This window comes from Nuphar pumila, chromosome 4 (genome assembly GCF_984573655.1).
Source record: "Nuphar pumila chromosome 4, dmNupPumi1.hap1.1, whole genome shotgun sequence".
Taxonomy (NCBI): Eukaryota; Viridiplantae; Streptophyta; class Magnoliopsida; order Nymphaeales; family Nymphaeaceae; genus Nuphar; species Nuphar pumila.
This window is the reverse complement of record NC_143252.1, coordinates 119,274,792-119,298,950: the sequence shown is the minus strand read 5'-3', so window position 1 is coordinate 119,298,950 and position 24,159 is coordinate 119,274,792. Positions and strand designations below refer to the sequence as shown.

General features: G+C 36.9%; 1 protein-coding gene across 7 annotated transcripts in view; it reads right to left on the bottom strand.

Moving 5' to 3' along the window:
* The window catches only part of LOC149840809 (uncharacterized), a 122,896-nt gene extending 99,854 nt beyond the window's left edge, over positions 1–23,042 (bottom strand). For 4 of the 7 annotated variants that reach the window (XM_090003350.1, XM_090003353.1, XM_090003348.1 and 1 more), the window contains exons 1-2: positions 22,905–23,036; positions 21,306–21,365 (exon numbers count right to left, since the gene is read on the bottom strand). The gene's annotated coding sequence lies outside the window, so the exon portion shown is untranslated. Of the gene's footprint in view, positions 1–21,305; positions 21,369–22,904 lie in introns of all 7 variants that reach the window. The other 3 variants (XM_090003351.1, XM_090003349.1, XM_090003352.1) reach the window with 2 other exon arrangements.
* Between the last annotated feature and the right edge of the window lie 1,117 nt (positions 23,043–24,159).

Here is a 24,159-nt window from a genome sequence, read left to right as displayed (position 1 = left end):
GGCCACCATAAGGGCAGCAGTTTATGTAGGGATCCTACTAAATTTTCTCGAAAAGTGCTGGGCTCTTCTTTTCATAAAAGAGAAAAAAGATGTAGTCTTATCCATGGTTTGCACTGTTGTCGGTTGTTTTTTTATCAGCAATTTGACAAGCCTTGAGCCTTCCTTGGTCCACATCATATTTCCCTTAATTCTTGCACCTGAATTTGGGCTTTATTTGGAAGCTGACCATCGGAGGGCTCTGGAGAAGAACAGGGGAATTCCTAGCACCAGAATTTGCTCAGGAGGAAGGAATTTTTAAGAAGTGATGAGAATGGCATGGCAGTTGCTGACTCCAATTCATCAATCCGACTGCCACCAAATAGAGGTGGTAATTACCAACAGCTATGCCAATTTCTCTTCCAGCTGCTCTTTCAATTCTCCGGTGACCATACCAAAGTAGAAAATTTTGACTGCACAGATAACAGTTACCAATTTCCAGTACAATCTGATACGTTTTTAACCAATATGGAATGGGTAGACTGATGAGGGTACAGGTCTTCATTCAGTAAAAAATGGTGTCCATGAACCCAAGTTTAGTTTAATTCAGATCACAAGCAAGACCCAAATACACAATGTTGTAATGAAATGAAGGATCACAAGTGATATCTCTAAACACACAATAACAAGCCACTAATGGCCAAGATACATAAAGTCACAAGGCCATTAATGGGCAAAACAATGTTTTAAAACCCGGTGACTCGTTACTCGGCTCGTCCTTGAGTGACTCGTGACTCAGCCGGGTCATGTTAACTTTATTTTTTATATAAAATATATAAATATATGTATATATTATCTATATTCTATAGTATTTTACCAATATATTATATATAATATACATTATATGATATTTTTATAATATATTTAATGTATAATTTTATTAATATATGTATAATCATATTTTTATATATAAAATACATAATATTTATATTTTGTATAATATATGTAATTATATATAAAATATATTATATACGTATATTTATGCACGACTCGCCCATGACTCGGCCCAGTTTTGTTAAAGCTAGGTCACACCTGTTTTTTTACCCGGTGACTGGGCGATCCGGGCCGAGTCACCAGGTCAACCCGACCAGTTTTTAAACTATGGGGCAAAATACATAGAGTCACAAGATGCCTAGGCACAGTAGCACAAGAGAGCACAAGATAACATAAAATAAATAATGTATTTTGTTGATAAAATGGTCTAAAGATCAATATAATTAAGAGGGGAGAAGGTCATCTATTTATACAACAAAGGGGAGCTCAATAGAGTTGTTGGGAGCTCCCCAAGGATCTCAACAGTCCTATAATATGGACAGTTTTGTCCATGGTCAAAACAGTCAAAAATGTAAAAGCAAAAAAGTAAAAAATAAAAAGAAAGAAAAGTCCCTAGTGGACTGTGCTAAGTACATATGATAAAAAGACAAAAATACCCCTGAGGGTTATGACAATATACAACTATATACATATATATATTTTGATATATATATATATGTATATAATAGCATACATTTTAACACCCTCCCTCCCTCAAACTTATGATGAGATCACTAAAAGTTTGTCAAGTAGAAAAATAAAATAAAGAGAGGGAAGGGCTTTGGTGAAGAATTCCGCAAGTTAGTACTCTGATGTGACATATGGCAACTCAATAGTTTTTTTTTAAATATTCATCACGAACACAGTGGCAGTCCATCTCAATGTGTTTGGTTCTTTCATGGAAGGTGTAATTGCTTGCTATGTAGATTGTACTTTTGTTGTCATAACACATCTTCGAGGATTTAGAGATGGAAACTCTCATGTCTTGGAGAAGAGACCTGAGCCAAAAAAGCTTCATTGTTATCGTTGTCATTGCTTGATATTATGCCTTAGTTGAGGATAGCGAGACCTTCTGTTGTTTCTTATACCTCCAAGAGATCAACGAATCTCCTAAAAAAATACAAAAACCAATAGTTGACATTCTATCATTTGGGTTACCACCCCAATCAGCATCAGTATAGGCAGTTAAATCTAAAAATGAAGAAGAGGATAAGAAAATCCCTTTTAAGATAGTGTTTTTAATGTATCGCACAATCCTCATAACTGCAACCATGTGAACTGTGGTAGGGGCATGCTGAAACTGACTTGCGGCATAAACAGCATGAGCGATATCAGGTCGGGTGATGGAAAGGTAGGTGAGAGATCTAATCAATTAACGATATAGAGTAGGATCTTCAAGCAATATGCCATCTTCAAGTCTTAATTTTGCATTTATAACTTCCTAGGGTCTCCACCTTCTTTTTATTTGAAACTCCTGACCTAGCACATATGTCAGCATCCAATTTCATCTGAGAGAGAATATATCTTCTAGGAGAGTAGGTAACATCAATTCCTAAAAAATATCTCAAAACCCCCAAGTTAGACATATCAAAAGTTTTCTTTAAAATTAATTTAATTTCAATAACTCCTTTGTCATTTTCTATGATGATTCTTAAAAATACAAATGTAATTATATATAATACAATAATATAATATATGTAATATTTATATTTATTTAATTTTCTTTTCTTTTTGTATTTTTATTTTTGTCTAGTTTGTTTTGAACTAGACTTTGAACTAGTCAAGATCCAACTAGATCTTGACTAGTTGGTATAGCCGTTGGAGCTAGTCCAGCGGCTACAATTAGAGTCGTTGGACTAGCTCCAACGACTCTCTATGAGAGCTCCTTTAAGAGCTCTTCTCTCTTAATGTATAAATAGGGTGATCCCCTCTCCTTTGTAACAATGCTTTTTAAGCATTTCATGTGAATGAAATAAAGTTTATTATTTGATCTTTTGTGTTCTTCCATTTATGCCCTTTTGTGGGTTATGATTGTAGTGTCTTCAATAGACACCTATTGCAAGCATTTGTGCTTTCGTGGAAGATCCTCATTTCCTTACATGGTATCAGAGCTCGAAAGCTTCTAGATCTTGGAAGAGTTGTCACCTCGTTTTTTGTGCCTCTAGCAAAAATTGACTCATCTCCTTGTTCATGGTTCAAGTGCTTTTGGGTCATCATAGTTGAAGGAAGAAGACTTTTAGAGGATCGTTGGCCACACAAAGATCGTGATTATGCTCTTGTCCTCTTCTCTTTTTTCATATTTTTCTATTTTTATTTTTTCTTCTCTCTCATCACCTCTCTCTCACTTCTTCACTCTTGTAAAAATGGATGACAATGATAAAGTCACCATCATGCTCGTAAAATTAAATGATATCAATTATTTGATGTAGGCTTCAATCATAAAGCATCACATTTGAGGAAAAGGGTTGTGGAGAATAATAGATGGTTTCGATTGTCATGAATCGGGGCACTATAGGCCTCAATGTCCTAAATTGAAGAGAAGAGAAGAAAAGAAAATTGCATCTGTTAGTTCATCACAAGAATCAAAAGATCAAACCAATTAAGATGCACTCGTGTCCATGGCACAATTAATGGAAATCCTTCAACCTCTTCTCAAGGGAGCATCTTCCTCAACTGAAGCCTCAACCGGAGCAGTTGTCTCATCTTTCTCCAATCCCGAATTGCCAGTCAAAGAAACTGATTGGGGAAGGCCATACAGGAGAATTGTACTATATGGATTTTTTAGAAATACCCAAGAATGCCTTTTGCTATAATGTTCAGAAATTGGATTTGGATCTATGGCACAAAAGACTTGGCCATCCACATATATCCAAATCCAACATTTTCCAAATTTAGGAAAAATTTGTAATTCTTAAAATTTTGCTTATAAAGATTGTATTCTTGATAAAATGAAAAGATTACCATTTTATGATATAACTTTTGTTTAATCTAGACCACTTGAGTTAATGCATTCGGATGTTTGGGGTTCCGCACCGGTCATATCAAAAGGTGGATATGCATATTATGTAATTTTTGTTGATGACTTCTCTACGCATACTTGGATTTACTTCCTTAAACATAAATCAGAGGTCTTTTCGCATTTTCAAACATTTCATAAAATGGTTAAAAATAAATTTCAAAATCATATTTCCATTTTTCGCATTGATTGAGGAGAAAAATTTTTGTCAAAAGAATTTAAAGATTATCTCAATTTACATGGCATCACACATCAAAGATCTTGTCCACACACACCACAACAAAATGGTTTGGCCGAACGAAAACACTGACACATTATGGAAACCACTAGGACTTGTTTAATAGCAAACTAAATTTCAAAAGAGTTTTGGGTTGAAGCGGCCCTAACTGCTACCTATATCATTAACTGAATGCCATCTTCTTCTTTGAAAAATATAACTCCAATTGAAAAACATGTTAATTTATCTCCTGATTACTCCATATTAAGAGTTTTTGGATGCAAATGTTTTGTCTTCACCAACAAAAATGATAAACTCTCCCCTTGTGTCATTCGTCTTCTTAGGTTATGCAGATAATCAAAAAGGCTACAGGTGTTTTGATTTTAAAAATAAAAAATGGTATATATCAAGAAATGTATCCTTCTTGAAAAAAGAAAGTTTTTTTTTATTTTGAAGAGACCAAGGAAGTAACCGAATATTCTTTTCTGGTAGATTTGACTTCGAAATCTGATGGATGTGACTATGAATACGACCTAGATGATGGTCAAGGTATTGTTGATTCTGAGCATAATGTTGTTAATGAAGAGCAAACACATAGGGACACCAGTTTACAATACTCAAGGCGTAGAGAATTTAATCTTCCATGTGCATTGAAAAAATATTTCGAAGCACAAACCAAGACATCCAAAATCTCTAAACCTCCCGATAAATTTGTGTCCTATGAATCTTTTTCACCCACATATAAGGTATTCATTGCATTAATATACTTGTATGTAGAGCCTTCATCCTATACTCAAGCCAAAAACCATACAAAATGGGTAGAAGTCGTAAAGGCAGAATTAGCAGCATTAAAAAGGGCTAATACTTGGACCATTCAAGATATTCCACAAGAACAAAAAAACCTATAGATTGTAGGTGGGTTTATAAAATTAAAACCAAGAGTGACGGAGCTCTTGAAAGATATAAAGTCAGATTAGTGGCCAAAGGGTATTCCCAAGAGTATGGCATCGATTACGAAGAAACTTTTGTTTCAGTTACCCGAATAACCACAATCAGGACACTGATAGCCTTAGCCTCTATTAGAAAATGGCCCATATTTCAAATGAATGTCAAAAATGTTTTTGTCAATGGAAACCTAGTTGAAGAGGTTTATATGGAAGCACCACTTGGTATAAGTATTCTTAAGGCTAAGGCTCTTCGTTTAAAAAAACTCTTATGGCCTTAAACACAGGTTTAGTCATGTTATGTTTGATATTGGATTCAAAACTTGTCAGACTGACACTGCTTTGTTTATTAAGATTTCTGATGCAGGGATTATTATTCTCCTTCTTTATGTGGATGATATGATCATCACTGGAGGAGACAAACAGGAACTTGAAAACATTAAAAAGCTCCTTAAAATCATTTTGAAATAACTGATTTAGGTTTATTGAGATATTTTTTAAGAATTGAAGTTGCTTATTCTCCTCGAGGTTATTTATTATCTCAATCTAAGTTTGCTTTTAATATTGTTTCTAAGTCTGAAATTACAAATGATAAGGGAGTGGATACTCCAGAAATTGTTAACACCAAAATGAGAATCGATGATGGAGAACCTCTTGATGATCTCACTCCTTACAAACAGCTTATTGGAGTACTTTCCTATCTTTTCATTACTAAACCTGATATAGCACACGCTATACAAACAGCTAGTTAGTTTCAGCACGCTCTCACTTCTGTTCACATATGAGCAGTTTTGCGTATTGTTAGATACATTAAGTCCTCCCTTTCATGAGGCCACTTTTTGTCTAATTTATCTTCATTAAATTTAATTGCTTATACTGATGTTGACTAGGGAGGTGATCCCAATCATAGGCACTCAACTATTGGTTTTTGTGTTTTCTTAAGTGAATTCTTGATTTCGTGGCGGTGCAAAAAGCAGTAGAGGGTCTCTCTTTCGTCCACTGAAGTTGAATACCACGCCATGGCCACCAGGGCAATGGAGGTAGTTTGGCTAAGACGACTATTGGCTAACATGGGAGTTGAAGTGATAAAAGCTTCATGCATGTGCTGTGACAACAAGAGTGTGATTTATATTGCCAACAACCGAACATTTCATGAATGCACCAAACATATTGAAATGGATTCTCACTATGTCAAAGAGGAGTATCTACATGGAACCATTGATCTGCCGTATATTATATCAGAATATTAATTAGTGGTGTTCTTCACCAAACCTCTCGTTGCTCCTAGATATCATTTCCTCTTAAACAAACTTTTGCTCATTGTACCGTAAGTTTGAGAGGGAGTGTTAAAAATATAAATGTAACTACATATAATATAATATAATATAATATAATATAATAATATATGTAATATTTATATTTATTTATTTTTTATTTCTTTTTCTTTTCTTTTTGTATTTTTATTTTTGTCTAGTTTGATTTGAACTAGACTTTAAACTAGTCAAGATCCAACTAGATCTTGACTAGTTGGTATAGTCGTTGGAGCTAGTCCAACGACTACAATTAGAGTCGTTGGACTAGCGCCAACGACTCTCTATGAGAGCTCCTTAAGAGCGCTTCTCTTCCACTCTCTCCTTGTATATAAATAGGGGTGATCCCCTCTCTTTTGTAACAATGTTTTTTAAGCATTTCATGTGAATGAAATAAAGTTCATTATTTTATCTTTTGTGTTTTTTCATTTATGCCCTTTTGTGGGTTATGATTGTAGTGTCTTCAATAGACACCTATTGCAATCATTTGTGCTTTCATGGAAGATCTTCATTTCCTTACAATGATCATATCATCAACATATAGAAGAAGAATCACAATAGTAGTACCTATTTTCTTGACAAAGAGAGCAGTGTCAGTATAACAAGAGATAAATCCTAAATTAATCAAAACAGTACCTATTTTCTTGCCAGTTGAGGAAGCGGGAGCGGGAAGTGATACGGGAAGCGGGAGCGGGAAGCGAGGCACTTTCAAAAATATAGGAAGCGGGGAAGCGTGGGACCACTGAGAAGAAAATTATGAACCGTCTCGGAAGCGACCTAGGAAGCGAACCGGAAGCGACCTAGGAAGCGAGGGGGAAGCGAAAAAAATGAAAAAAATGGGGAAGCGAGGGGGAAGCGTGTTTCCCATAAAAAGGGGACGCTTCCCCTCATGCTTCGGAAGCGCAACGTTTCGCGCTTCCCCTTTACCCTAGGCGCTTCCGGTAACTTTGGTTTTAACTTTAAACACCCATCTACATCCTATAGGTTTCTTTCTTAAAGGAGGATCAACTATTTCTCATGTATTGTCTTTCCTAAAAGCATTAAGTTCTATTTTCATTGTTTCATTCCAATGAAGGTATTGTTTGGCATCATTATAATGAGATGGCTCATAATAAAAGTGAAGACATGCTCTAAGGTTTGGAGAGAATAAGTCATACGACACAAATCTATTTAGAGCACTAGAGATTCGACTTGTTCTGCTAAGTTAGGATTCTCCTAAGGATATGTTTTGAGAGAACTTGTCAAGGGTACATGGGTGATTACCTTCCCCCTATCGAGCGTATACATGTATATCATTTGATGCATTTTCATTCAAACTTTCATGTTGCTGACTAACTTCTTAACCAATATGATGATCAATACTAGAGCCATTGTCCAAGTAAGAATCAAACACTTCAATAGAGTTAGACTCATCATGTCTTGGCAATAGATCAAATAGAAATTAATAATCAATTTCTTCACTAGGTTTTCTACTATCAAACCCATTTTCATTTTCAAGAAATGTGACATCTTTTGAAACATAGAGCTTGTTATTTATTGAATCAAAACATCAATACCCCTTTTGATTTTCACCATAGCCCAAGAAAACACATTCAATGGCTTTGGGAGATAGTTTATTATTTTTATGGATAAGCAGATAACACTAATAACCAAAGATTCTTAGCCTTTTAAAATTAGGAGTCATTTTAAAAAAGTTAAAATGGAGAGACATTTTGTAATGAAGACGAAAGAGTTATAGTTATTAAGTAGGTTGAGGTTAAAACGGCATTGGCCCGAAAATTTTTTGGAATGTCTTTTGAAATAAAGAGTCCTAGTAGTTTCTATTATATGTCTATGCTTTCTTTCCGCTAAACCATTTTGTTGTGGAGTTCTAGGACAAGATCTTTGATGACAAATTTCATTTTGTTTCAAGTAGCTTTAAAAATCATTTAACATGTACTCACCTCTTGAATTTGATCTAAGGATGGATATGTTGCTAAGAAATTGAGTTTTAACCATTGAATGAAATTCCTTAAAAAAAGAGAACACATCGGATTTAAGATTTAGAAAATAAATTCATGTGTAACTAGTAAAATCATCAACGAAAATAACATAATAAGAATAACCTCCTTTTGATATGACCGGTGAAGGACCACATACATCCGAATGCACTAATTCAAAAGGTTGAGTAGAAATAAAAGTTCTATGAGGAAAGGGAATAGCTTTCATTTTTCTAAAAATGCAATCTTTATAAGATATATCTTTTTCATTACAAATATTTTTCAAAAAAGAAAAGACATACATCTTCAAAAAACTAGGATGCCCAAGTCTCTTATGCCAAGTGTCAATACTTTTGTCTTGTACATAATTACAAAATGACTTGGGTGGAAACAAAAAATCCATAAAGTAAAGATCGCCTCTCCTATGACCTTGCCCAATTAGCTTTCCCGACTGGAGATCTTGCATGGTACACTCTTTAGATGAGAAAGAAATTTTGCAACCATGATCAGAAATTTGAGAGACGAAAAAAATTTAAGTTTAACTTTAGAACAACTCTTATTTTTGGAACAAGAAATTTTTTAGTCAAGAGTTCTAATATTATTTATTTTTAAGTAAGTTCCATCGGCCGTTGAAATGCAAGATGAAGTAAAATTAGTGCGAACTTTAGAGAGAGCATTCTCACGAGGGGTCATATGAAAGGAAGCACCCGAGTCAAGAATCCAGATACCTGGAGTAGAAGAAGAAGATGTAATGGCGGCACCCAACATAAAAGAGGATTTGAGAAGTTGTTGAAGTGCCTCTGATATTTGGCTAAGCGTGTCTTTGATATCTCCACCATTTTTGCTTGATTCTTCTTTCTTGGGTGTGATTTCTCCAACGGAAGCGACTTTGCCTTTAAATTTTTGACATACCGGTCTAATATGTCCTAATTCATTACAATAGTGGCAAATAGCACCCTTCATATACTCACTATTATATTTGGATCTTCTATTATAGTTATTTTGTTTTACAAAGTGAGGGGGCTTATATGCCCTTACATTAGAACCTGATTTAGTAACGGCCAAGACATCATCATTCTTATTTGTCATGCCAAGGCGGGTTTCATTTTAGCATATCTCGGTAAGAGCATCTTCAAGAAGCATAATTTTGGTTCTATAAAGAAGAGAAAACCTCACATGTTCAAATTCCGGTCTTAGACTATGAAGGAATTGAAAAAAATGTTACCTCTCAATTTGCTCTCTTTTAATCTCAACATCTTCAAGAGCCACTCATTTTGGCTCAAGGAGTTCTAATTCATCCCAAAGGAGACAAAATACTAAAATAATCTCAAACACACATGTCCCCTTACTTAGTAAATCTAATCTTTTCTTGACAAAAATATTATCTAGAAAGATCCTCTTGAGTATACATACCCTTAATAAAAAACCAATCTTCATTGGCTCTTCTGAATTTGGCGATGTTGGTACATATTTTTATGTCAACATTGTTCATAAACCATGCCAAAATTTTTGTATGGTTGATTTCCCAATCTTCTACCTTTATTCGATGTTTTTTTATGGTTTTATCACGATAATCTCTAACAAGAGCTTTCTCAACACCTCCTTCGACTTTGGTAAGCTTAAATGATGGTTCAAGAGTAGTACCCATCACAAAGCTCCAAAGTTTTTTTTCTCTAAGATGATTTTTTATGGCCAAACCCCATATTAAGTAATTACTTCCATTGAGTTTGAAGGAGAGCTCCACTTTTGTTCATACTCCATAACGAAAAGAAAGAGGTAAAGAAGAAGAGAAGACAACACACCTTAGTCACGATCTTCACTCCATCAAAAGCAAGGCCTCTAAGATCAAGAGAACCCAATGAGCTTTGATATCATGCAATGAAATGAAGAATCACAAGTGATATCTCTAAACACGCAATAACAAGCCACTAATGGGCTTGATACATAAAGTCACAAGGCCATTAATGGGCAAAATACATAGAGTCACAAGATGCCTAGACACAATAGCACAAGAGAGCACAAGAGAACATAAAATAAATAATGTATTTTATTGATAAAATGCTCTAAAGAACAATACAATTAAGAGGGGAGAAGGTCCCTTATTTATACAACAAAGGGGAGCTCAATAGAGTTGTTGGGAGCTCCCCAAGGATCCCAAGAGTCCTATAATATGGACAGTTTTGTCCATGGTCAAAAATGTAAAAGCAAAAAAGTAAGAAATAAAAGTCCCTAGTGGACTGTGCTAAGTACATATGACAAAAAGACAAAAATGCCCCTGAGGGTTATGACAATATACAACTATATATATGTATATAACAGCATACATTTTAACAAATGTTTCACTTGTAATTCTTCCTTCGATCAACATCCACCTATGAGAAGATGGATCTTACTACTGATAGACTTCAAGCACTACCAGCCCAACCAACTAAGCTTATAGGATCCATTTCGGTGGATCCATGTTCGGGTTTTATTGAATCATGCTTGCATCTTGTTTGACCCATTTGAAGGCTGTCAGTGTGTCTTTGTTATGTGGGACAATCAATCAATGGACCAAAAAAGACCTCAATGATTGTACGAGTTGGGTCCAAAGTAACCTTTAACTTGGGATACGATTTGAATCTAGTTTCAAAAATATATTTTTTCTAAGAAAAATTCAACACAAAAAAACACAATCCATTTCGAACTTCTACACAACATGGTCAAATCAAACATCTATTTGAGAAAATGTTCATCCTAAACAACACAAAATAGAAAGGAAAAATCAGCAACTGAAATCCTAAACATGCTCCCAACAGGCAAGTGGAATTCGCCATTCAACTCAAACATTTGCAAATTCTGGGATTTCACATCTTCATGCCAAACTACTAGCTCCCAGACAGACCATTGGTCACCTTCAGAGCTGCCGTTCACATGCCAAAGCACCGCCGTTGCTTGCTGATTTTAAGCCTAAATAATCAGAATCAAGCCAACTCAAGAAAATACCCTAATATTCACTAAAATTCACAGATTTTAAAGTAAACATCAATACTACCAACCAGTAACTCGTCAAATCCAAAAACCCTTGCATGTTCAACTACAAAAGAAAAGCTAAGCCTGAAAAAGAAAACCCATGAAGAGCCAATACTCTCAGAAAATATGAAATATTTAGCATATATGCATAAATCATTGAAGGATTTATTACATATAACTGAAAGTACTTCATCTAACAATAACCATATAAGTAGATCATATATAAAAGGTAGATCATAATTTACTCTTGGAACAGAAACACCAGCAGCAAATTCCCTTCACTAATCCAAAACTCTATACCATTCATAATTTCAAACACAAAAAAACTGAACCTGAAAAAATGTCCTCAACAATCAAAAACATAAAAACAACACCTAAATTGTGATCTTTGAAACCATGAAATATATAATATATGTACAACAGAACCTAAAACACAAAAGAAATCCATAAGAACTCACTCTCCAAATGAAGATGGAAATACAAAATCAAGCCCTCAAAGAGATAATATCAAACTCATGGAAAACCTCCACTAAATCCTCTCCCTCCTCCTCCTTCCCTTTAAGCCCCATCCACGCAATCCTGTCAACAGAGAGAGAGAGAGAGAGAGAGAGATTCACCCAATGAAAGGCCCAACAAAACCCCTTCTTCCTCCCTGAATGTCTGATCACCCCCCCTCTACGACCTCATTCAAATCTCTATGTCTCCAAATCTAACACAGCAGTCCATCTGAGAAACAGAGAGAGAGAGAGAGAGAGAGGTTTCGTGGTGGAAAAGAGAGGGGTGGCAGACAGAAATTTACGAAATTTCCCGAAGAATTTAAAGAAACTACAAATCTATCATGTTCGTGATGGGGGCAATTTGATAAAATTTACAAAGAATTTAGAAATGACATGCAAAACACCAAGAAAAGCTCATTTTCAAAAAGTTGTAAAGCGGCTCTTAAATTCTGCAAGAGTGACAGTATATGAGAGAGAGGAAGAAAAATCTATTGTGGTTCTGAACCACATCCGTACAATGGCACACCATCTTGTTCACATAGATCTAGCCGCCAAATATTGGATCTAACAATCCAGATGTGTTTAGCATGTTTTGTGCACTATATTAGGAGCTTCAATCATCTCCAATACATCACTAGATTCAACTTTTAAGCTATATCACAGGGATTCGGGCAGACAGGTGCCGCACCCGCGTCGACGCAAAGCGGGTGCGGCACCCGGTGCAGTCAACCCGACCCTTGGGTGCAGTCAACGCACCCAAGGTCATTTTGGTCCATTTTTGGATTTTTTTTTTAAATTTGCCCTATGAAATGGGCTGCGGAATTTATTTATTTTTAAATCTTGGGGGGGGGGGGGGCACTGCCCCCCTATAACCCCCCGCCAGGGGCGGCCCCTCCTGACCCCCGCCCGCTGACCGCGCAGCGGGGGGAACCCCCGGACCCCCCTTCTATATATATATATATATATATATATATATATATATATATATATATATATATATATATGTGTGTGTGTGTGTTTTTTTTTTGCCGCACCCCTGCACCCAAGGTTTTTGAAAGTGTCGCACCCTCGCACCCATGTGACATAGCTTTTAAGGTGGTGAAATATCAACAGCTTACAATTACAAAAAAAATGATGCCTTTTAAAAATGACCCAAAAAATGTCATCTCGGAGTCAACTTTAATGCATGAAAGTAGTAAATGAATGATGAAAAGTATGATATAATGGTTAGTTTTATATTTTGGAGTCTATAGATATAAACCAAGAGCAGACCACCATAATGGCTTGGTCCCACAAAAGATATACCCTATATATATGTGTGGCCTTCTGGCCTACACCATGTTTAGTCCACCAAATCTTGTTTGAGCCTAGGCCCATCCCAATTGGCTTAACGCTCCAAAAATCCAGGACTTGTAACTTTTAGAATAGTTTAGAAAGCTTTGAAATCATACAATTATCAGAGTCTAAATAGTACTTCAGCGGAAAATGATATTTTTAAAACAAGTCGATGGACCTTGAGCGCATTACAGCGTAAACTATCTTTTACCGAATTCTGCACAACTATTAAAATCAAATGGTTTTTAAAATGCAATTTTAATGATGGAGAATTTGTTTGCTGAAACCAGAAAGAAGTTTACTAAAACAGTTTTAGTAACTCAAGGTTTAATAAAAAGAGAAATTTTGAAATACACTTTATACCAAATTTACCAACATGTCCTCAGGAGCGAAACGTCAGGGAAATAGCTCTATCTTGATCTCATCACGTCATCGTGTCATCGCAGACTATATCACCTATAAATCACCTGCCCATAAAATGGGTCAGTTTCACTAAAAATTGGTAGGTGCATGTACAGGACAATATAGAACATAGTTAAGCAGAATAATTTAATATGTCAAGTAGACAGGCAATTAAATAACAATTTACTTTCAGCAGGGTCATGGAGCAAACTATCATGAGCACAATGCTAAAACTATTACAAGCATTTTACTGGCACAAGTAGGCTTAACTATTACAAGCAAAGAACGGCATAAGAAATTCAACTAGCAAAATACAATGCTACATCAACCACACACACAATTCCATAAGTATTGAACATGTTACACACTATAACTTTCATATGGGCATAACTCAACAAATTGTGTGATCAGATTTAAATTATGTTTCGATATTAACTGGCCAAGTGGGTACGCACAAGGTACGACTCTAGAAACAGCCTAGACTGATCCGAGGGTTTATTATGTTATGTATTTTATGATAACCCGGATAGCTGACTGAGTCCGCACCTAACGGGACGGTCGGTGACCAAGAGAGAAATCCCCAAAGCAGCATAAACAATGGATGCATCCCGAACATGTAGAGCTACCACCTAGGATAATTATGGTAGTGCATTTTCCCCTAACTCCGATGATTGGGGAAGCCGAGTCTTTTGCTCGTAACTGTCATTAATGGCTTGTCCATCGAAGTTTTTGTACATTCCCGTCCTCTCTCCTGACAGGAGTCAGCGGTTCAAGTGAGTACATCAGGGGTAGTTAACTGAAGACCCATTTTACATACTCTCGTCTTTCGACCAAACTCGAATATCTTGTCGGTGAAGGCGGAATCATCACCTATTTAGGTGATCTTAGCATTTTGTTATTTGCACTCGTCGAGGTTGCCACAACCTACTCATCCAATCATCGCAACGTAAGAAGATGTACTTATCAAAAAGTACGATCGTACTTGTCAAAAGTACGACTACGATGAAACGGAAATGGTTCCACAAAAGAAACCCCAACAGATATTATCTACAAAAGAATCAATACAACACCGTTTGGCAAGATAAGTCTTGAATTCACTTCAACAATATTTTGCATATTTCATGATACAAGGTCGTCTCGGATCTCTCGTCTGATCAACAAAGTACTTAACATGTCGTGCATGACTAAAAGTACGTTACACCAAAAAGGGGGGTGCGTAGGCTTCTCAAAAGGAACACCCAACACACAACTTCATAACGATCAAAAGAATATAGGAGTGCTCATTTGGCACGATTCATCCTTACAACAACAACAACAACTACGCCTTCATCCCAAAACAATTGGGGTCAGCGATATGAACCAAAAAAGAAATTCATTTTGGGTCTTCCACATGAATCATTTTCCTCCAATCATTTCTATCCAACGCCATGTCCTCGGTGAGTTTCAAAGCATTCATATCCTTTCCTATCATCTCCATCCAAGTCTTCCTAAGCCTACCCCGACCTCTTTTAACTAATATATTTTCCCATTTCTCCAACCTTCTAACTGGAGCATCATTAGGCCTTCGCCGAATATGTCCAAACCACCGTAAACGATTCTCTCGCATCTTATTTTCAATGGGTGCAACACCTACCTTCTTACGTATCTCTTCGTTCTGAATCTTATCTTTTATTGTATTTCCACACATCCATCTAAGCATCCGCATCTCAGCTACACTCATTTTTTGAATATGATGTCTCTTGGCAGCCCAACATTCCGTACCATATAGTAAAGCGGGTCTAATAGTCGTCCTATAAAACTTTCCCTTCAACCGCAATGGCATTCTACGATCGCACAGCACTCCAGTAGCACTTTTCCATTTCATCCACCCAACCTTTATCCTATGATTTACATCTCCATCAATTTCTCCATACTTTTGAATGATGGATCCCAAATATTTGAAATAATCATTCACCGGTATATCTTGCTCACCAAGCTTCACTACACTCCCATCACTACTTCGTTGCTTACTAAACCGACATTCCATATATTCAGTCTTACTCTTACTCAACTTAAAACCTCTAGCTTCCAATGTCTGTCTCCATAATTCTAACTTAGCATTAACCCCAGCTCTAGACTCATCAATCAAAACAATATCATCAGCAAACAACATACACCACGGTACATTTTCTTGAATTGATCTCGTAAGCTCATCCATCACTATCGCAAATAGGAAAGGGCTTAAAGCAGATCCTTGATGTAACCCAACCGTTATCGGAAAATTGGTTGTCACCCCTCCACAAGTGCGGACATTGGCACGATTCATCCTTAAAAGCCATAATACCACATTGAGTCATTCACACCAGGCACATCACTATCAATCTTGCATCCAAAATTTATCTTAGTATCGACACGATTTGCACTACATGCGACACTATATTGATAAATGAAGAATGGGTCCTTCAACAAAACCCCACTCGTTCATAGGCTCATGCCCCTGATCGGGGTTATTCGAATTGGGTCGCAACTCGAATCGGGGTTATAAAATATTTCTCCCAAGTGTGTGGACCTGGGAGGGCCCAAATGTGACTTCGCAATCCGACAGAACTTAAAACTTAACTTTACAAAAGTTGTGTATTTTGAAGAGCACTGGGTTTGCAGAAGGAAACCCTCTTTAAAAGAACTATAGCGCACAAGCGCAACTTCTAGTGTTTTGAAAACAACTGAAATCAGGTTAGGCACAATACTACATTTATGTAAGTACATATTTACCATGAGTGTGAGCATATGCAGGTTATAACATGACGACAAGCAACTCTGGACTTGCGATGCTGCACATCGAGCGAAAAGCACATAACACACGAGCTACCAAAACCATACCTTGGCCACTTAGATAGGCAAACACATAAGGTCATAAGTAATACATGAGACACGAAGTCGTACTTCACTCAAAGGAAACGTGCAGGCAAAAATATATGCAAGAAAACAAGAGCATAGGTATTGCACGAAGTACGAAACCACACCTCAAACTCATAAGCAACTATGCAAAATAATGATCGAAGAATGAAATTGTACCTCGACCCATGAGCATACAAACAAGATAATGCGAAATGCAGAAGCAATATAACTCTAAGCATATCTAGCATGGGTATCTTAATTATTTCAACTTAAATAGGTTCATTTATTGCCCTTTGTGTGACTTTACCCTACCTCGAAATGTTGTGTAGCTGTGTACACATACGCGTGAGGATAAAACGAGGGTCGGGCCGCGGAGCACGAACGGGGCCTGTTGCGTAAGCTGCAAAGGTACGTTATTAGTATGCATTTAAATGAATAGGGAAAACGGCAACAAAGGACTGGGGTATCGGCTTCTCTGCAAAACAAGGCAGGGATCAACGGTCCCTGCAGACTTGAAACAGAACGGGGTAGGGTCCGATGGCCCCTGCACCTGTTTCCTTTGGCGGCAGGGGTCATTGGACGCTACCCCATTCTGTTTCAAGTCTGCAGGGACCGTTGATCCCTGCCTTGTTTTGCAGAGAAGCCGAGACCCCAGTCCTTTGTTGTCGTTTTCCCTATTCATTTAAATGCATACTAATAACGTACCTTTACAGCTTACGCAACAGGCCCCGTTCGTGCTCCGCGGCCCGACCCTCGTTTTATCCTCACGCGTAGGCGTACGCAGCTACACAACATTCCGAGGTAGGGTAAAGTCGCACAAAGGGCAATAAATGAACCTATTTAAGTTGAAATAATTAATATGCCCATGCTAGATATGCTTAGAGTTATATTGCTTCTGCATTTCGCATTATCTTGTTTGTATGCTCATGGGTCGAGGTACAATTTCATTCTTCGATCATTATTTTGCATAGTTGCTTATGAGTTTGAGGTGTGGTTTTGTACTTCGTGCAATACCTATGCTCTTGTTTTCTTGCATATATTTTTGCCTGCACGTTTCCTTTGAGTGAAGTACGACTTCGTGTCTCATGTATTACTTATGACCTTATGTGTTTGCCTATCTAAGTGGCCAAGGTATGGTTTTGGTACCTCGTGTGTTACTTATGTGTTTTTCGCTCGATGTGCGGCATCGCAAGTCCAGAGTTGTTTGTCGTCATGTTATAACCTGCATATGCTCACACTCATGGTAAATATGTACTTACATAAATGTAGTCTTGTGCCTAACCTGATTTCAGTTGTTTTCAAAACACTAGAAGTTGCGCTTGTGCGCTATAGTTCTTTTAAAGAGTGTTTCCTTCTGCAAACCCAGTGCTCTTCAAAATGCACAGCTTTTGCAAAGTTAAATTTTAAGTTTCGTCGGATTGCGAAGTCACATTTGGGCCCTCCCAGGTCCACACACTTGGGAGAAATATTTTATAACCCCGATTCGAGTTGCGACCCAATTCGAATAACCCCGATCAGGGGCATGAGCCTATGAACGAGTGGGGTTCTGTTGAAGGACCCATTCTTCATTTATCAATATAGTGTCGCATGTAGTGCGAATCATGTTGATACTAAGATAAATTTTGGATGCAAGATTGATAGTGATGTGCCTGGTGTGAATGACTCAATGTGGTATTATGGCTTTTAAGGATGAATCGTGCCAAATGAGCACTCCTATATTCTTTTGATCGTTATGAAGTTGTGTGTTGGGTGTTTCTTTTGAGAAGCCTACGCACCCCCCTTTTTGGTGTAGCGTACTTTTAGTCATGCACGACATGTTAAGTACTTTGTTGATGAGACGAGAGATCCGAGACGACCTTGTATCATGAAATATGCAAAATATTGTTGAAGTGAATTCAAGACTTATCTTGCCAAACGGTGTTGTATTGATTCTTTTGTAGATAATATCTGTTGGGGTTTTTTTGTGGAACCATTTCCCTTTTATCGTAGTCATACTTTTGACAAGTACGATCATACTTTTTGAAAAGTACGTCTTCTTACGTTGCGATGATTGGATAAGTAGGTTGTGGCAACCTCGACGAGTGCAAATAACAAAATGCTAAGATCACCTAAATGGGTGATGATTCCGCCTTCACCGGTAAGATACTCGAGTTTGGTCGAAAGACGAGAGTATGTAGAATGGGTCTTCAGTTAACTACCCCAGATGTACTCACTTGAACCGCTGACTCCTGTCAAAGAGAGGACGGGAAGGTACAAAAACTTCGATGGACAAGCCATTAATGACAGTTACGAGCAAAAGACTCGGCTTCCCCAATCATCGGAGTTAGGGGAAAATGCACTACCATAATTATCCTAGGTGGTAGCTCTACATGTTCGGGATGCATCCATTGTTTATGCTGCTTTGGGGATTTCTCTCTTGGTCACCGACCGTCCCGTTAGGTGCGGACTCAGTCAGCTATCCGGGTTATCATAAAATACATAACATAATAAACCCCCGGATCAGTCTAGGCTGTTTCTAGAGTCGTACCTTGTGCGTACCCACTTGGCCAGTTAATATCGAAACATAATTTAAATCTGATCACACAATTTGTTGAGTTATGCCCATATGAAAGTTATAGTGTGTAACATGTTCAATACTTATGGAATTGTGTGTGTGGTTGATGTAGCATTGTATTTTGCTAGTTGAATTTCTTATGCCGTTCTTTGCTTGTAATAGTTAAGCCTACTTGTGCCAGTAAAATGCTTGTAATAGTTTTAGCATTGTGCTCATGATAGTTTGCTCCATGACCCTGCTGAAAGTAAATTGTTATTTAATTGCCTGTCTACTTGACATATTAAATTATTCTGCTTAACTATGTTCTATATTGTCCTGTACATGCACCTACCAATTTTTAGTGAAACTGACCCATTTTATGGGCAGGTGATTTATAGGTGATATAGTCTGCGATGACACGATGGCGTGATGAGATCAAGATAGAGCTATTTCCCTAACGTTTCGCTCCTGAGGACATGTTGGTAAATTTGGTATAAAGTGTATTTCAAAATTTCTCTTTTTATTAAACCTTGAGTTACTAAAACTGTTTTAGTAAACTTCTTTTTGGTTTCAGCAAACAAATTCTCCATCATTAAAATTGCATTTTAAAAACCATTTGATTTTAATAGTTGTGCAGAATTCGGTAAAAGATAGTTTACGCTGTAATGCGCTCAAGGTCCATCGACTTGTTTTAAAAATATCATTTTCCGCTGAAGTACTATTTAGACTCTGATAATTGTATGATTTCAAAGCTTTCTAAACTATTCTAAAAGTTACAAGTCCTGGATTTTTGGGGCGTTACAGGCTACACAGACCTGTGGTCAACAAGCTGCCTAATTCATTGCTACATTAATCATAAAAAACTAGTTGGGAAAAGGTCACTTATGATCACTAGCTTTTTCATGTAGGAAGCTTGTGACAAAGATTATACCATCTTGCAAATATTTTCCTTTTTGCACAAATAACTTGAAAATGATGGTTTTTCCCAACAGCCCTACATCTGTAATCTACATAGAGACTAGAAGGGCTCCGGACCACGAAAAATTGGTACAAGAAGCTATATACACTTCTTGATAATGGGATCCATGGAAAACCAATGTGTGACGGTCACAATAAAGTTTATGATCATTTTCCATACATAACTGAAGGCAAAGAGGGAAGAATTCACAAGACAATACTTGATATTCACAAGACTATACTAGGTAACAGGTCAATCAATCGGGTTATTCTGTCATTGTGTTAGGCCCTTTGCTTTCATTGCATCATAAATGAGGAGATTCCCTCAAAATTTAGATCACTAGGCAAGCTTATCCTATGGAAAACAGGGGAAATTTTCACAATTTTGGGGATCACAGCTCTTTACCACTTGAGAAGGTATGGAAACAACAAAAAAAAAATGAGCTTTGGAGGTACTTCATGGCATTACCCATCCTTGCAGAACTTTTTCCAAGAGATTAGAATCTGAGCCAACTTAAAACAGCAGGGAGCGGAGTCCAATTTGATTGATTCTTGACAAGTGTGAATGGGATTCTCATTGCACCATTAAGATTTATGTTGTGTTTTGTCTTGTCTTCATTTTCTAGTTATTTTTCATACTTTCTAAGCAGCCTTGATTTGTTGACATTTATTAAAAAAATATATAGTAATTACTTTTTGGATGAAGAAAAAAGGTAATCAAGTCTGTCTATCAGGAGCCTATTGCATAACTTGCATGGTTATATAACATTGATACACATTGTAAACTCGTGTCAGATCCAGACTCATTGTCTTAACAGGGATCAGTTCAATGTGAAAGAAATTGTTTCAACTTTTTATGCTTGATTCATCCTATCTCTCCAACCTTCACAACCAATATTTTCAGCATCTTTCTTTAAGTTCCCTATTTCAATTGTTCTTCTTGACCTTCTATAGTTGCCTGCTTAGCTTTCTTATCCGGGTTTAGAAAGTCTTGTGTTCATTCCATCTACTACCTCCATGAGTGAGGGATTGATGCCATATTAAACTTCCTTAGCTGCATAGATGAAATTCCTTTGGTCCTTTGTTTCAGTTAGACTAACATTACCTTTTTCCACATTTTATAATCTAATTTTCCTTATATGTGTTCTTTCCATGATGCAGAGATTTGTGGATGCATTGCTAGATCAATCACCCGCTTGCTCCACCTTTAGTTATCACCAAAGGCTATTATAAAAAACCTGGCCAGGATGAACAAATCAATATTGCTGAGATTGATCCACTTTGTCAGAAAGCTTAACTACTGTTTCTTCCTAAAACGCCAAGCACAAATTCAGTAATCTTAGCATGTTACTTTTTGTTTTCAGTCAGAAGCATTACTTGTCTTGTCCACCATCTATTGCCAGCAATAGTTCCCTTTATCTTGATCATTGGTGTGCACTGCTAGCAAAGTAAATAAGCAACCTGTCACCTTCTCACATCACAAAGGAGTCTGTATTTCATACACTTGGTTTGTGTGTAAGAAAAAATTGCCAAGTAAACCCAACATGAAAATCAGAGTATTTCAGTTAGAAACCAACTTAAAATCTGAAGGCAATTTTTAATTGTTTATCAACATAATAAAGCCAATTTAAAAATGACAAAAACTAAAATTTTCTAACTGCCAAGCATTATAATCACTGTTATCATCATGCAATAACATAAAAACTAGGGACAGAATGAGGAAAACAAAGGCAGTAGGAGTGATATTGATCAAATTGCAAGGTTTCACAACTTTTTTGGTCGTGATTTCAACTGGTTCATATGAACAGTAGCTACAGATCTCATTTCTTTTACAATGTCTTTTCTATTTGTACCTAATTCTTCAGCATCTTTAGATACCCAAAAAGACTAGTGCACGTAAAGTTCTTTCAACTTTGTTCCATCAAACAAATTTGGTCAAATGGACTTTCTTTAAAGTCTAACCTGACATAGATTAATGTGGCTCCAAATCTAGACAATATATCAGTTAATATAAAAAAAATGTCTATGACTACTAGCTTAAAATCAAACGATCTTTACAGTAATAACAAATAAGGGATTTCTTGTTTACTTTGACTTTTCAGCTAACATTCCTAATTCCATAATATTTTGATAGATCAGAGTTTTCTGACATTTTTTCAGTGTAAGTCAAGCCAATTCAACTGCATTTGAACTTTTCAGCAAACCTACCAAATGATTCTTCTGAGATCTCTCTTATACTTTTAGTTATGTGAATTGAAAACATTCACTCCTTTTGCAAACCAGGAAAAGAGAATAAATTGACTTTCAGAAAATACATTTCTAATTAACATACACCTCCAAGGAAATGTTTTTGGCTGCCCTTGGGAGTTAAATGCGAGAGGTGCCAATTAATCACATGGTTAATCAAAAGTTCAGATATATACAACCTCTGTTTTACAAATGGGAAAAAATTTATTATTAATTATTCCTTCTCATCAAATGCAAAATGGATCTTACATGATTCAGCGCCAATTCAATTTTCAGGCCCTTTTCATAAAACAAAAGCATGGGGTTTGCAATTTTCCTTTTTCACCTCTTACATGGCGTTTCATGTTCAGACAAAGAACGATAATCTACAATATCAGGCAATAAGAAAATCAATACCCAAGAAACTGCATAATTATATTGTGTAGTTCGAAATTCGGGCTACAAGAACAAAGCAATCTCAAAAATCAAGCAATAGAAAACAAACATATGGAAAACAGCATTATATACGGTAACCAGAACGATAAAATCTTCAAGAAATTCAAACGATTAACAAAAAAGAAAGAAAGAAAAGGAGATGAACGGATGATCGATGCATGCTTCGTCACGGAAAAATTTCTCATCAAGGACGATGATTATAGGAAAACAATAGTCTTAGATCATTGGAAAGCAAATTTACTCTTCTTGTAATCGGAAAATAATGATCATGTGGTTGGGGAACCGATTTATTACCAGGAAGAGAAAAGGGAGAGAGGATCGCCGATTCCTCCGTTGGCGTTTGTTTCTAGGGATTTGGATTCTTTTTTTTTTTGTTTGAGAAGAAGGGATTTGGATTCTCTGACAAGGGAGTCGTGAATTCATGCGTCGAGGCGTTTCGGGTGAGGGAGAAGGACGGAGGGCGAAGGGAATGCCTTTTTTTCGGCGATATTTTCAAAATATCGCCAATATTTGTCGCTATGCCTATTTATGAGCCAACGCCTTTCCAAAGCACGACCTACGAATACAAACGAGTCGGGTATGACCCGATCTTCACTCAAACTGGATCCGGTGGGGCTACAGTTTAGTAAACAAAAAAAAGGGCCAATTAACTATCCGGAGCTCCGATTACATGCGAGTAGGGCTGTCATCGGGTCGGGTACGTGATCCATTTGGGTATATCTGGACGAGCCTAATTAACAAATAATCAGGTATAGGGTCAGGTTTTGTCAGATCACGAGAATGGAATCCCGGGCCTGGACTCCCATTAGTTCAAAAAAAAAATCATTAAAAATACATGTAAAATACTCAGACCGGGCAAAAAAACCGGGCCGGTTCAAGTACCCAGCAAAATCATGACCCAAACCCAGCCCTCATATTGTTCGGGTCAGATTTGGGTCAGCCTTTTTTATGCCCATACCTGAAAGTCCCGGTTCGGGTTGGGTCAGATACCCAATGCAAACCTGACCTATTGACAGCCCAACACAAGAACCCGATATGGTTTATGAAACTTTATACCAAACCTACTTCTAACCCCTAAGTTTTATTAAGATCCACAATTTTTCCCTGCACAAGAATGGACTTGGGCTGCTTTACGTAATCTTTATGGGACCTACTTCTAACCCCTAAGCAGGAACGTTGCAAGTTCAAATCCCAACGGTATCCTTGTATATAGGTCAGACCCATGAACTTCAATTGGCATACAAGCTTGATATGGTTTATGAAATCTCCCACCAGACTTAGGCCCGATCCTTGAGCTAAGATTCACAAATTTTCAATGTGAAAAACAAAAAATATAATTTAATTAGGTATAAACATCGTTGTCGACCCGGCAATGCTTGTGAGAGAAATACATTAAACATAGTTTATTTGGTACAAATCATGTCGTGGATCATTTTTTTGGACACAAATTTTTTTAATAATAAACTTTGGTACATTGTAGCCCATTGATCTTTAGGGACCCCTTGAGTCACCAACAACGCTGGACAAGGACTCCATGTTCTGTCCAGTC